At 30.0% G+C, this 15343-nt stretch overlaps 1 protein-coding gene across 7 annotated transcripts in view; it reads left to right on the forward strand.

Annotated features, from left to right (window-relative positions):
* Lmpt (four and a half LIM domains protein limpet) overlaps window positions 1-15343 on the forward strand; it is a 539983-nt gene that overhangs the window by 504134 nt on the left and 20506 nt on the right. Inside the window, exon 1 of one of the 7 annotated variants that reach the window (XM_075308106.1) lies at window positions 1475-1657. The exons of the other annotated variants lie outside the window; for them this stretch is intronic. The gene's annotated coding sequence lies outside the window, so the exon portion shown is untranslated. Of the gene's footprint in view, window positions 1-1474; window positions 1658-15343 lie in introns of those variants that run through there. 7 annotated transcript variants of the gene reach the window in all.

The raw sequence follows: 15343 nt of genomic DNA on the forward strand, positions 1-15343 counted from the left end.
GCTTACGATAATTGCTATTCTAGTAGTCAACAACCTCACTGACGCTCTCTCTTAAATATATTCAACTAACAATCAGTGTTGCCAGAATTGGGGATTTTCCCTAAACTGGGATTTTCTTAAATGGGAACGGTAATTTTTAGTTGGAAGCTCTGATGTGAATTACCCATTAGATTTTTTTATAATTGTTCTTACATAATTTATTTTAAATAAATTCCCAACCCAATGATTTTTTCTTTATTCTACGTATAATGAATTTGTGTATAAAGATCAATGACAGTGCAAATAAATTCAATACAAACTAATGAATAAGAATAAAAAATCGTATAATTCTAAAATAGTGAGAATGAACTACTAGTAAATATAGTAATGATTTGCCGTTAATAATTTTTGTTTACATTTAGTTAATTTTACTTTTATGACAAGGACGAAATTCGTAAATTGAAGTTACAAATCCAAAAAAGTCTGTTAATATTCCTTATTTTAATAACTTAGCAAACAATTGTGGAAGTTCTTCCTAAGTCATCACTTTAAATGTGCATTCAGAAATTCCCTTCTAGGGATGGAATTAATTTTCACTTCACATAAAGTTCTTCGAGATGACATATAGATATATAAAAATTCATCGTCTTGTGCAGTTTTCGCAATAAATTTAAAAATTTTTAATTAAATAAAAATTAAATAATATTAATTTCCAAACAATATTTGACAAGTGTATAAATCCAGAATTTGCAATAAAATATTTGATAGCTTATCTTTTTAAGTTTTTTCTTTTTTATGAAATCCAAAATACTGAAATAATATAACATCTAAAGAACTGATACGAAATCGAAGCATAGACACCTTTTAAAAATGGACAATTGTCGTGAGACCTCAGGTAACCACTCTAAAATTAACCTCTCATAAGTGAACACATCCCAAAAGTGGACAAAATTGAGGCGTCCTTCATTGTATCCGACCCAATTTTACGCTACTTCTGGACCTAAAGAGAATAATTTCTTCGTGTTTTTTTTTCTAAGCCTATTTGCTGGGAACTCATTATGAAAATCTAAAAGAAAACGGATACAAAAAAATTCAACAGTTCATCATTCTCATAAATTTATTTTCTTTTTTCATTTAAATTGATTTTTGGCGACAAAAGTATCCCTATGCGACATGAGTGCCACAAACCCATTGGCAACACTGCTCTCACAGTCAAGCTTTGAACACAATGCTCCGTCAAATTGAAAACAACTAACAAACTTCTCTTACTTCAGAAATACTCACATCAATACAAAAACAACTCAACCAGCATACACAAACATCACCTAACATAACACATTTATTATAATACTCTGGTAACTACAACAAACACAACAACAATGCTAAATGCAAAAACAGCAAACAATAACAGAGAAGTCAGCAATGATTCCAGGGGAAATTTTGTTGTGTAGTGTAGCTGCTATACTACCACGCGACTTGAGTTCAGTAACAAAACGGCATTCAGTGAATGTAGAATGTGTTTACGGAAATTCATAGCTTAAACAAAAAAAGCATCAGCGTCTAAAGTGTTGAATCCTCATTTTATGTTTATGTAGCGCGCGCGAGTGTTTCTAATTGCATTGGCATAAATATATTTTCAACCTGCGGGCAGAAACGCATTTACTACAACGATAAATATGTAAAGTTTTTATGGTTCATAAAAAAAGGCAAAACTAAATGAAAAGATAGATATTATATAGCCCTTTCACCAACCAATAGCCATGCATTGATATCTGATAAACAAAATAATATAAACACAGATATAATGTCCCTTGCATTCGAATCTCTCTTCCATACCACAAGAATATAAACAAACGAAGAATTTTTACCTCTGCAAACACGATATGCGATAAACGATCTATGAAGTGTGAATTGATGGATTTGGAGTACATGTTTTGTTGCTGGAAGGGAAAAAATGAAATTGTTTCTCTTTAAATTCAAATACAGAGCAGAATACAAGAAGGCTATCGTATTTTAACTTTCATCAAATACCTATGAAAATTACCTTAAAGTTAAAAAAAAAATAAATGTAACATGAAAACGGAGGACGTGGTCAGATTTGAATTTCTCTCGTACATCAGGGCGTATGAACTATGGATTATCCTTCCATGTTTTTATATGCATTATACGTCCTGTTGTACACATTGAACATTGAGAATAATACACCTACCTTAAAGAAATTTAAGGATTTAACAAGGACGGAACATAGCGATAGTCTAGCCAAAGATGTTTAGACATATCATGGAGTTATATATATGTTTAGGACTCGTCGTAAACATTCTATACACAGTTTAAGAAATTATGTTTAATTATTTACCTACACGCAGAGAAGGAATATGATCACCTCAAACATGTTTCAAGAGCAAAATCTTATTTTTGTATGGTGATAATGTAACATGTTTGTCACTAAAATATCATTTTCTCGTCAAATATAACCTGCTTGCCGAAATCAGATACATGATTTCCGAGAAAATAACATGGTTGCGAAAACCATGTTACATGGTCACCACCCAAAAATAACATTTTGCTCTTAAAACATATTTGAGGTGATCATATTCCTTCTCTGGGTGTATTGCATTTTCTGCATCAAAGGCAGACAGACAATGTTTGACATCGTTGTCGTCATTTAAGGACTATGACTACAAACCAACACTCAAAACAAGGTCGCATCTTCAGAACACTCGTTTGTTAAAAGTTCGTACAATTTAGTTTAATTTTTTTTTAATTAGCCTACATTTTCATCCCTGGTGGGTACACTTTTTGCCTTGGATCTTGTCCATTCTTGGTTTGATAAGATTGATAAAAAATCAAATCGTCATCACATATATTTTTGCACTTCTAATTTATTGTTTTGGTGGAAACCCCGATCAGAATACCCACCTTTAGACAATTAATGTCCGTTTTGGTTTCTTTCGAACCCGAAACGTCGGACATTTGTCTTTTCTTTTTTAAATTGTTAACTAGAGGTTTCGAAATATGTGGATATTAATTACCGAGATGGATATCTGAATGCAAGATAACAATACTCCTACTACATTGTGTTCTAATTCTACGCAGCAAATTGTGGTGACATTGTCTATCTAGCAAATATGGTCATCTCAATATCACCAAATAACCCATGTTATGGCAAACAAACTAAATATACGCACATTTATCGTATATACATACATACAAACACTTGTACTTCTTTTTTGATTTGCTCATTTAAGAACACCTCTGTTATCTGTGTATGTTATAACATCTGTCGGTGTGTCTTAAAGATAATGAGAGCGACGAATAGAGACAATGATCAGCATTTTGACAATTGAATGTCAACATTAGAAAAATAATTACAACATACTTACATCTCAGAGTATATCGACATGAACAATGTTACATAATTGTCTCCACCTCTTAATGAGATCGTCAAATATTAGGCAACTCATATTAGACATTGTTTCCTCTGTGAAGAGTGGGTGATGGTGGGTGTTTTGGGGAACTCTATTGTGTTTGACCTGTGAAACGATCTCATGCCACCCACATACACACGCTCACACATGTATGTTCATGGCTTCAATGTTATTAAATTTATTGAAAGCAATTTAAGGTCAAGTTTACTTTGTGCTGGTTTATCTATTTGTCTCTCACAATATTTCTCAGTGTGTGCGTGCGTGCCATAAAAAAACAGAGTTATACAAATTGCCTGTCATTCATAGACGTTAAATGTTTTAAATCAATCTATTTCAATTGATCACAATTGAAGATTTTAAAGTAAACATTGTAAATGCTTCTTTGGCACTGTGCTTTAGATTCTTGCGGATAAATCTAAAATAATTTGAAATGTATTTGGACATGAACGATAACAAACAAGTTTTAAATATTTGCAATAAGAATGGAATCAAATTATAATGTTGTATCACGACATAATATTTTCAACATATTTGCAAAAAATAAAACTTGACGAAACATTGACATTAACATACAAGTCAATAATCTCCATAGGATATCTTAAGTTAGAAATGAAAATATCACTGTTGTTACAGGTACACTTCTCTCGTGTCAGTGAATGCTGGCCAAATCTATATTTATTTCAATGATGAGGAACCTAAAACTCTATTCTGGAGTTTATTTTATCTATATTTTTAATAATTGGAAGCCATATTTCGGTCAAAATAAGTCAAATGAAGTTAATTTGAATATAAATGTTTATAATTAAATTACTTCACCCGATCTTTTGGTTTTCTCATGTGTGTTTGTAAGAATATTGGCAATATTCGAAATCCTAGCCCAACTCATTTATTCAAAATGAAACTGAAAGCTCATACAATGCCAGATAAGTACTTTTTGTGGTTTGTTCAAGTTTTCTCATTTATCCACTGAATTTGGTGTTGAAAGTTTTTGAACTTGAAAACGTTATACGAATATTGATTAGAAAGTGCCAAGCGTTGACGCTGTGAATTGTCATACCAACAAGACCACCACCAAATGTAAATAACTAAAGGAGTACAAATGACACAATACCATAACCGATTGCAGCAAAAGAAAATCATGCGTGTTTAGATTTTAATTAAATTTTGCTAGGTTTTTTATCGTTGTCTTATAGCTGTCAAGTACGTCAGCCAAATTACAATATTTTTTGATATTTGCTTTTATTATTTTCTTCATTTCTTATGTTTAAGTACATTTACATAATGTATACATTTTTAATAATACAGTTAACAAAAAATGTCTGTTTTTTTAAATTTATATTAAATCGCATATTCAATGAATTTTTTAACTTTACATGCAACTCATATTTTTTATTTAATATTCCTACACATCCATCTCACCATATGCGGAAGATAACACTGCACTTGAGGCTTACCTTGATGAATTGCTTTATGTAGTTTATGAATGATTTTTTGTTGAATCTAATTTTTTAGTAATTTCTGCAAATGAATTGATTTTTATTGTGTGTTTAACTCTATGACATTATTAGCAGAAATTAAATTTTAGTAAATCAAATTAGGATTCTCATATCAAGAGAAATTCTGCGTCTTACTTAAAATTTTTAGCAAGTGTAGATCTTATATGCAGAAACAGGGAACCAATTTTATGAAATTACGCTGAATTTTATGAAATTTCTGAGCAACCAAATTTAGGCAAACTAAGTTTTACGACAAAAAATCTTTAATGTCAATATAAAAGATGAGAGTTAATCTTTGAAAGACTTTTCATAAATTCGAAACTACTTTTTTACAAAGGGGAATTTAGTTTGTCTAAAATTTCGTTCCGGAAGAAAGTGGTTTTTCTTTGGATGTGGGTACCAAACCTCTGCAACGGATACACAAGCAATTACTTCAAGCACACGCCACATAATCCGAGTAGTAACTTCATTGTTCATTTCTCAAACGAGAGGTTTATATTTTAACCTTGCAAATTCTGAAACAGAACAAATAGAGCCCAAGAAAGCAAGCACCAAAAAATTTAATCGGAATTCGAATTCCCTTCGTTTCATAATTTCCATTGTTGTGTAGATGAAGTTATTTCGTTCTCTCAACTATAAGAGTTTGCAACACACACACGCACTCTCCATTCCTATTTTGTTTGTTGTTGGTACATATAATAAAAAGGACAGACCCGCTCACAGCCTGCATTCACTGACTTCTGTCAATCAACTGATCGACGTATGTGTTTGTTTTTCGGTTAATAGTTACTTCGTGTCGCATACGAAGAACAAATTTTCACGAAAATTTTTCCAATTAAAGTCTTAATTGAGTTTTAAAAAATATTTAATTAAATATTCTAATTGATTCAAAAAAATTCAAAACCTTTTTTCGGGAGGTTCAAGTGTAGTTCACTTTGGGTTGAGTGAATTACCCGAATTTATTCTGATAATTGGTTGATAGTTTTGCTGCAAGTAGAGGATGCTGATGAGGAATGTGGTAATTCCGAAGCAGCCGTACATCCAACCATCTTGCATTCTATAGGGCTTTGTCCAAATAAATTTGACAAGCATACAATGCATAGTTTTAAGCTGAAATCAAAAACAACAATAATTTTTTTTCTTGAAACAAAAATCAATCACAAAAATTAATAGTATCAATTAATTTTTAATCATTTCTGTGATTGAAGATACTTCAATTAAAAAATTAATTGGATCAATTAATTTCGTAATTGAATCAGAAAAAAAATATTCTATCTTCACAATAAATGTTATGTTTTAATCGTATCGTGACGATTACAACAAAACCAAAATATTGAAAAGAACTGCACAACTTGACACTGTAATCGCTGTACAGTGTTTCTGTTCTAGTCTGTTCGAAATACTCGAAGTATTCACTAGAACATCGATTACTTCGAATAGGCTTGTGCAGGCCTTTGGTAGGTACCACGGTTGCCACTCGAGCCAAAAATCATCTTTTAAAGTTTGGAGCCATTTTTACCAAATAACCAGCAAACAAAAAATCTTATTTTGCAAAATTTTATTTCTATATATTTTTTATACCCTGCGACACACTGTGGAAAAGGGTGTTATAAGTTAGTGCATATGTTTGTAATTTTAATTTAAATGTTGTCAAAATTTTATTTCTATAGAAAAATTTCTCAAAACTTTAATACTATAGAAAATTTAATCAAAATTTTATTTCTATAGAAAATTTGATCAAAATTTTATTTCTATAGAAAATTTTGTTAAAATTTTATTTCCATAAAATGTTCTCAAAAGTTTATTAAAAAAATATAAAAAGTATTTCTACAGAAAACTTTGTCAAAATTTCATTTCTATATGCAATTTTCTGAAATATTATTTACTCCACAATTTTAAATGTATACTTTAAAATACTCAATTTTATTTGACTTTATATAGGCCACAGGGTCGAGAAGACAGCAATTTCGAATTTTCACATCCTAATGAGTTTGGACAAACTTCATGCTTGCAAAGATAATCCTCAAAATTTGAGATCGAGCTTTAAACCCCAACATCTCAAAAAAGGAATAAATTAGATTTTCTTTCTCAGATGTACAATTTAATTTCACATTTTTCTTTTTGTTTTTTTTTTCAAATCGGCATAATCGGATCAATTTAATTGAAATGCCGAAGGAATATTCCAACAAAAAAATTGGAAGTTTCTTTTTAAGTGCATCCATTATTCCTTAATTATTCAAAAATATAAATAAAAAATATAAAAAATATATTAATTGTACAAAAATATAGAAAAATCAAAAAAAAAATATAGAAAATCAAAAAAGTAAAAAACAATCAGTTGAAACAAATTAGATGTTTGACGTTGAGCCATTTAGTTTTCTCACTTCCAAAGAGGTTCTTTCGAAAAGCTCTTGAAAATTAAGACGATTTTTTTCTTGATTGAACTGAGTACCCAGAAAAAATTTTCATGAATTTTTTTCCAATTAAAAATAAATACTCAAAAAATACTCAATTAAAAATTTAATTGAATGTTTTTAATTGAAATAAAAATCAATCACAAAAATTAATAGTGTCAATTAATTTTTTAATTGACTTTCAATTGGTTTTTTAATTGATACTGCCATTTCTGTGATTGAAGACATATCAATTAAAAAATTAATTGGATCAAATAATTTTGTAATTGTTTTGACAAAACAAAAAAAATGTTTAACATACACTGAAAAAACATTGTCGTGAGGCCAAAGATTTCATGTCCTTAAAATACGAATGCAAATTTTGCTTAGCATAGAGGACACATTTCTCAAATATAAAGTTTTATTATTTGTCCAAAAGTCGCTAAACTTTTCAATGAAGTCGTTTTGTCCTTATAATTAAGTGATTTGACTTAAAAATGGGTATCATGACATGAAAGAAAAAATGCTTGGGCTAAGGTCAACTTGACTTTAATAATTCCAAAAAATTCTTTAAAATTAATGAAATTGTCTTTAAATTTGTTGTCTTTTTGCATCTTGACTACAAAGCAAAAAATCGTTCAAAAATAGTACATGTTTTTCAACACTTTACGTTTTTTACTTCAAACATAGTATAATTTCTACTGCACTGTTAGAAAAATATGTTTTTCATATGTTTCGATATAAACAAAATGTGTTTCGGGCACAATTTTTAAACACAATATATTTAAGTGCAAACATGTAATGTTCTCAAACTAACACTAAATGTTTGGAACACTTATGTTAATATGTTAGAATATATTATGTTTGGGGCATGCATGTTTCATAAAAATTATATGTGTGAATGTAAACATATATAACTTTACAAATTTCGAGTAAACATATATATGTTGTGATATTTTATTCAGAGAGCGACAGAGAGAGAGAGAGAGAGTATAGAGAAAGAAATAGAGATAAAAACCGGGAGGGTTGACGAAAGATATCAAATTAACACAGCGAGAGAATCGAAAGAGAGCAATTTCTGTGAAACCGCTTATATGTTGTTTCGGAAACTGCTTTATGATAAGGCCAAAAATTTTATACGCTTAAGTCTAAATATTATTTAATTTAAGTCTAAATATTATTTAATTTGTGTATATTATAAAATTATTTATGTATGTTTATACTCGACCCCACGTTCTTCCTTTGTTAGAGTTTTTTAATTCCTTCCAAAATATCAAACTTTTATACCAAAACCAGTTTTTTATTACAAAATTGTTATTTTTGCAATAAAAAAATAATATTTTATCCAAAAGCTCAGTCCATTTCGTTTATATCAAGCACTGTTTCTGACTGTAAATCTTTAATAACCCACATTTCGAAGTTTCATTATAAAAATTTAATATAGTATAAATATAAATGTGTAAATTAAAAAAAAAACAATTGGTGTTTGGTCGGAGCAGGGATTGAACCCACGACCCTTTGCATGTACGGCAGACATGCTAACCACTGCTCCACGTTGCCAACACATGTATGTTTCTGTTAAATAATGTTATGTTTGCATGGGCTCGTGGGCGCTGCAAACTATGCTATATAAATGTAACTTATAACGATAATTGTCTTCTGGTGACTATAACAGCTACGTAGCTCAGTGGTAGTGTGTTGGCTTACAAACTGTATGGTCCTCGGTTCGATTCTCCGTCCAGGCGAAAGGTAAAATTTAAAAAAAATTATAAAATTGAATAATTTCTTCAACATTATTTGTATTACAGAAAAAGGTGCCAAGAACTAAAAAATTTCGTGGAAGTGAAAATTATGTTAGGGAATGAGCACAATCTTCTTTGGGGAAAATTCTTCCAAGCATATAATATTTTTGGGCTCAAAATGCTTCCTAACATATAATATTTTCTCATATAACAAACATATTAATGTTTCGGCAGTATCCAATAATATATGTGCTTCCTGCAAAATATGTTTGGAACATATGTTAGAGAGGCGATTTTTTTTGAGGGTGTGGAAGTCGAGTCTGAGTTTGGAAAATAAAGTTGTCGTTAACTCGTTTTTAAATAACGTTGATAGCATATTAAAACAAAAAGGAGAAAAAACGAAAATTTAAAATTTGCTTCCACAAAACCCAAATTTAAAAGAGAATTGTGTCTTAAAAGCATCCTTACTTGTTTTCTCCGTTTCTTTGGCTAGGAATCAATACCGAAATTGTTTACTTTGAACTTTATGACAATTCGTAACAAAATCCAACTATATATTCAATCGGAAAATTCTTAAGAAAATATAAGCTTATAAAATGACAAGGAAATTATTTCATCTAAAGGTAAAATAATTATAAATAAATGAATAAAAATAAAACAAATAATTAATCACTTCAATTAAAAAATTATTAGGTTTGCGAATAAAATCAATTAAATTTTTAATTGAACCAATTAATTGAAAATCTCGAAGAAATCAATTGCTTTTATAATCAAGTATTTTTCTTATTTATTTTTAATTCTATTATTAATATTTTCATTTTCGTGTTTGAAGCTATTTCATTTGAAAAATCATTGGTTCAATTAATTTTATGATTGAATCAGAAATATTGTCTGTACATGTTCTGTTAGTGACATTGGCTGTGTGTGGCAAAAGACACCTAATCCATGATTATACGATAAATCATAAAGTCTCTCTTATCTTTGACGGTTAGCCGATTTTATTTTTACCTTATACTATAGTTTTCTATATATCCACAACGTTTTCATACCTCATTCATTAACTTTTCCAATATAATTGCCATTAAAACTAACAATAGCACCTCTACCGCTGCCTTGAAGTCACCACTTAATTTTTCCCCTACACAAATGTACGACTGACATTTTCTCCATCTAAACCAACTTAGTTGTTATTTGAGTAGGCTACAGAATACCATCATTATCCAGTTGTCTGATTATCGTAATGTCATCACAAATATTGTTGTTGTGGTTCTTTACATGTAATACAACATTTATCAAAACAATCCGTCATTTTTAACATCCAAACATTCACCCACAAGTATGTAGACTAAGCTCGACTAAGCACACATACACATTAAGGCTAACACATGCATTTAATGCCGTATCACATTCACATAGAAATTTTGACGTTGTGAGTATCATTTTTGTTACAGTTTATGAATGATGAGCCTGATAATACGAATCTTGTTTTCCTCTTCTATACTTTTAGTTGTGATAAATACTTCATTTGGTTTATAGCAGCAGCAAAGTTGGTTTATTTATATGTCTGAAAAATATGTCATACATCTATACACTTAAAAGTGTGTACTCAGTCTATAGCACCGTCTGGCTATTTCGATTGTCATAATTCACAGAAAAATCTCTTCAAAGCAAGCCAGAGATCAAACAAAACAAGATTGCTCTTTGTGATGGTAAATGAAGTTTTGTGGTTGTTGAAAATCAGAAAATATTAGGAAGTTATTAAGAATAGAAATTATGCATGTCATCAATTAAAATTGATAAATAACCAAAGTAGACAAGTTTGATTTTGATTTATGTTCAAAAAACAAACAAAAATCATAAAAAACTCGTATCATCTTTCTTTATTCAAAAACTATATTTTACTTGAAACTTCTTCATGGCAATGATTTCATATATAGGCACCAATCATTTTGGAGAAATAACAATGATATGGATTTACTTAAATTTGTCCATTAACATTAATTGAATTAACTTCGAAATAATCTTGTATTTGCCTGCGAGTTAATGGTTTAGAAAAGGTCAACATAACATATATGGAGCAAACGAAGCTCTTTTTTTTCAGTGTACACAATCGGTAAGATAGGTAAATATTGTTAAACTTGATAAGACTTTAATAAGTCAATAATTATCTCTTGAAGTTTTAGAAACTGTAATTTTCATCTGATATGCTTGCAATATGGAATTATATTTTTTATGAATGCTAAATTTTCATATTGATCAGTTTACATGCGTCCATTTTTGACTATACAAGTGCACCAAGTCACAAGGGTACTAAGTTGAAATATGTTTTTACAAAATGGTTGTTCTTTTTTTGAGGTAAAACTAGATCTTTCTTTTGCTCAGAATCAATACGGCGACTAGGTAATGTTTCGATTTTATTTGTCTCGTATTGTATGGTAGTATTGTTTGTATTGTATACATATGAGAGTACATCTGTTTTATGTCTATAAAGTCTATAAAATTTCGAAAATGTACAAATTTATGCACAAATTCACATTTTATTTTTTTTTTTTTGTACTAAGTATAAAGTTTACTTTAAGTTTCATAAAATTGAAGTTAGGATTCCTCTTTTTGAGATATATTAAACATTTTGGCTGCACACTTTCATATAGGGTCAATATTTTTTTATAGTAATTCAAGTTTTGGATAGCTTCACATTATCATTTGCCACTCGCATGGAAGTTATAGCTATATGTAACAATGTGCATTACGAAGGCGATTATATTTTCTTTTGGGTGGGATTTTATTTCACATCTCCTCACATAAAATATGTAAATGTGAATGTATTTCAACATTCACTTGTTCCTCAAGTTCCGAACGACTAGACTTAAATACGCCTCTGCATTTTTTGTTGATATCACCATCACCAAGCAAAAACTCAAAACTGAAATGGACAACCCCAAGAGGTATTTTTGTTTTTGATATTTTTTAAATACCTGTTCCGCATGGAACCACAACTGGTTGATACATAATTATATTTCGATAATTAATCAAATTTACAGAATCTTTGGAGGAGTACATGTGTGTGAGGGCGTCTGAACTAATGCGACCATTTAACAAACACCATGACGAAATGGGCCATAATCACAGTAAATACTCTGATCGTATAGATCAATTCCTACACTCATAGCACATTATGAGTCAGTCTGTATTTTGTTGTTCCAATTTTTCCAACTTGGCCATTTCAAATGCGGTGACATTACAATGTCATCACCCGTAATTTGTTTAGGTTGTCGACTTTCTCAGTGCCACTTTGGTTTATGCGTACATCCACTCACTTTTGGAATGTGCAAATGCAATTACGGAAATCAATTGAAAAGAAAGTGGTCATTGGATTAACTCTGCTCTAAGTCAGAATTGACATTAATGTAGAAACCACATGAAATGGTAGGAAATGGCAGCGGAAGTTTTTAACGGTAGACTATAACGTAAACACGTCAAATGGTTTCTTACAAAGGTCCGATATGCAGACACGGTTGCCACTTGAGCCAAAAATAATGTACCAAAATTTGGAGAACTTCTTACCAAAAAAAAAAATACCAAACAATTTTTTTTTCAAAAATTTGTCGAAATTTTATTCTATAGCATATTTTATTATTTCTATAGAAAATTTTGTCAACATTTTTATTTCTATAGAAAATTTTTTCCAAATTTTTATTTCTATAGAAAATTTTGTCAAATTTTTATTTCTATAGAAAATTTTGTCAAAATTTTTATTTCTATAGAAAATTGATCAACATTTTATTTCTATAGAAAATTTATGAATTACCTCTTATGTTAGTTGGAGAGGAATATTTCGAAAAATCTACCAAAATATCGAGAATTCTACCAATCTACCAAACAGTAAAAAATCTGCCATGTTTAGTAGAATTCTACCAACTGTGGCAACCGTGTGTGCATGCAGAGCGTGGGTCAAAAAGGTAACGAGTTCATTGTTAAACTGATGTTAAATTTTGTTTATTTTTAGTTACAAAAAAATATTTTTTAATTTTCCAAAAAAAATGTATGCATGGATAAAAACAAATGGTTTCTAATAAAGGGTGGTTAACATTTCAAGGACCGATGTTGATTTTGAATAAAACACAAACTATTTATGAAATTATTGTAATTTTATTTTATTATGATATATTGGTATTACTCAATTATGTATGGAACAAAATATCGGCCAAATGGGCACCGCGACCTCGATGGCACACCTTCATCCGATGGTCCAAAGAAAAAAGTCCAACGGTGTCAAATCACATGATCTTGGCGGCCATTTGACATCGCCATTACGTGAGATAACACGGCCATTGAATTTGTTGCGCAAAAGAGCCATTGTTTCGTTAGCTGTGCTGCAAGTGGCACCGTCCTGCTGAAACCACATATCGTCCACATCCATATCTTCCAATTCGGGCCATAAAAAGTTCGTTATCATCTTACGATAGCGAACACCATTCACAGTAACTGCCTGACCGGCCTCATTTTGGAAAAAATACGGCCCGATGATGCCGCCAGCCCATAAACCGCACCAAACAGTCACTCTTTGTGGGTGCATTGGTTTTTCGACAATCACTCTTGGATTCTCAGTCGCCCAAATGCGGCAATTCTGTTTATTGACGAATCCACTGAGGTGAAAATGTGCCTCATCACTGAAGATGATTTTCTACGAAAATTGATCATCCACTGATGCCATTTCTTGGAACCATTTAACACGTTGTTGGATTGTGTATCTCTCCACGGTTCAAATTGAGTAAGTCTGAAATAGAGAAATGTCAAATAAAATTCGGAAAAAAAACTTGGCGTTTAGGTGTGGTTCACATTCAACATCGGCCCTTACAATTTAACCACCCTTTATTTAGCTATTGTTAAACGAAAACATGACTATTGTCTTATGACAATAGTAATAACAGGTGTTTATAAAACGTTTTACACCTTCACTAAACTGAATATTAATTTATGAAATATAAAAAGCATGCTGAGGCCATCTCTCATATTAGGTAATGAATAATTACCTCAACAACAGACAGAACAAAAATCTAATCAAAATAAAAGACCAAAATGTTCCATGTTCTATATACATACGACTGGAACTAATCTGCTAAGTTATGTTAACGCATGTTTCGTTAGTTGTATGGCTGCGAATAATAAGCCAACTAAACATGGCCGATTATTATTAATTGGATCCATAGAATATTAATTCGTATTGGCCAGACAAACAAATTGCCATCGGCAAGAGTACGAGTTTGTTACTCATTTCGCAATTTTAGAAAACAAAAAACACGAAATGAACTAAAACCATACCATTTTTTAAGAATTCTATAATCTTTCTTTTATTCAAACTTAGCTTTGTGATAGTCTCGAAAAATTCCCATAATTTCATCTTAGTCATCATAAGATGCCCTCAGATGACATCATAGAATAAAATGGATGAATACAAAAAGCGTCATCGATTTTGTTAATTTTTGAAGCAATAGTAAGATCATAATGAATGAAGCGAAAACTCCTATTGCCTTTATGAAGATTAGTTAATTTTAGTTAAATCGTGCTGAATATGAGAATTTTTTCCTTTTTTTTTTTTGTTTGATTATTTTTGCTTGCTTTAATGACATGATCTGAAAAAATGAAATAAGAAAGGTTTTATACAAACAAAGTTCACAATTTTTCTAAATTCAATATTCACACAAAATAATTCATATTTGTCTTATAATAAGTAAATTAAAAAAAGAATTAACAAAGTTTAAATCCAATTTTTAGAAAATGAATAATAGTAATATAATAATAAAACATACAGCTAAAAAAAAAATAAATTTTCTTTAATTTGACAAAAAAATATTACAAGCTAATATCATGTTGCAATTAATAAAATATTTTAGATAAAATTTTCTAAAATATACCTACATTGTCTTTCATATTGGGTTCACTTTTTTTCTTTTAGTGTAAACAACAACAACACAATATGATAAATTGGTTTTGTTAAATATTAAACTGGTATGATAATTTTTTTCCAATATTTTGCATTAGCGTAAAAAACAAAGATTTAACTACAAAAAAAATAATAAAGAAAACAATGTCATTCCACATATTCTTCTTCGTTTTGAAAGACACCTATGTCCATATTTATATAAAATTAATTTGTATTTTTTTTCGCTCATTTAATTGCTATAATAGACCTTAACTGTGCAGAGGATGAAGATTTCATTTGGTTTTGTTGGCGTTGATTTTGGCTAATGCCAAAGGAAATCCATGCCATATTGAGTGGTTTTTGTTTTCATTTTCAAAACTTC

Source organism: Haematobia irritans, chromosome 4 (genome assembly GCF_050003625.1).
Source record: "Haematobia irritans isolate KBUSLIRL chromosome 4, ASM5000362v1, whole genome shotgun sequence".
Classification (NCBI taxonomy): domain Eukaryota; kingdom Metazoa; phylum Arthropoda; class Insecta; order Diptera; family Muscidae; genus Haematobia; species Haematobia irritans.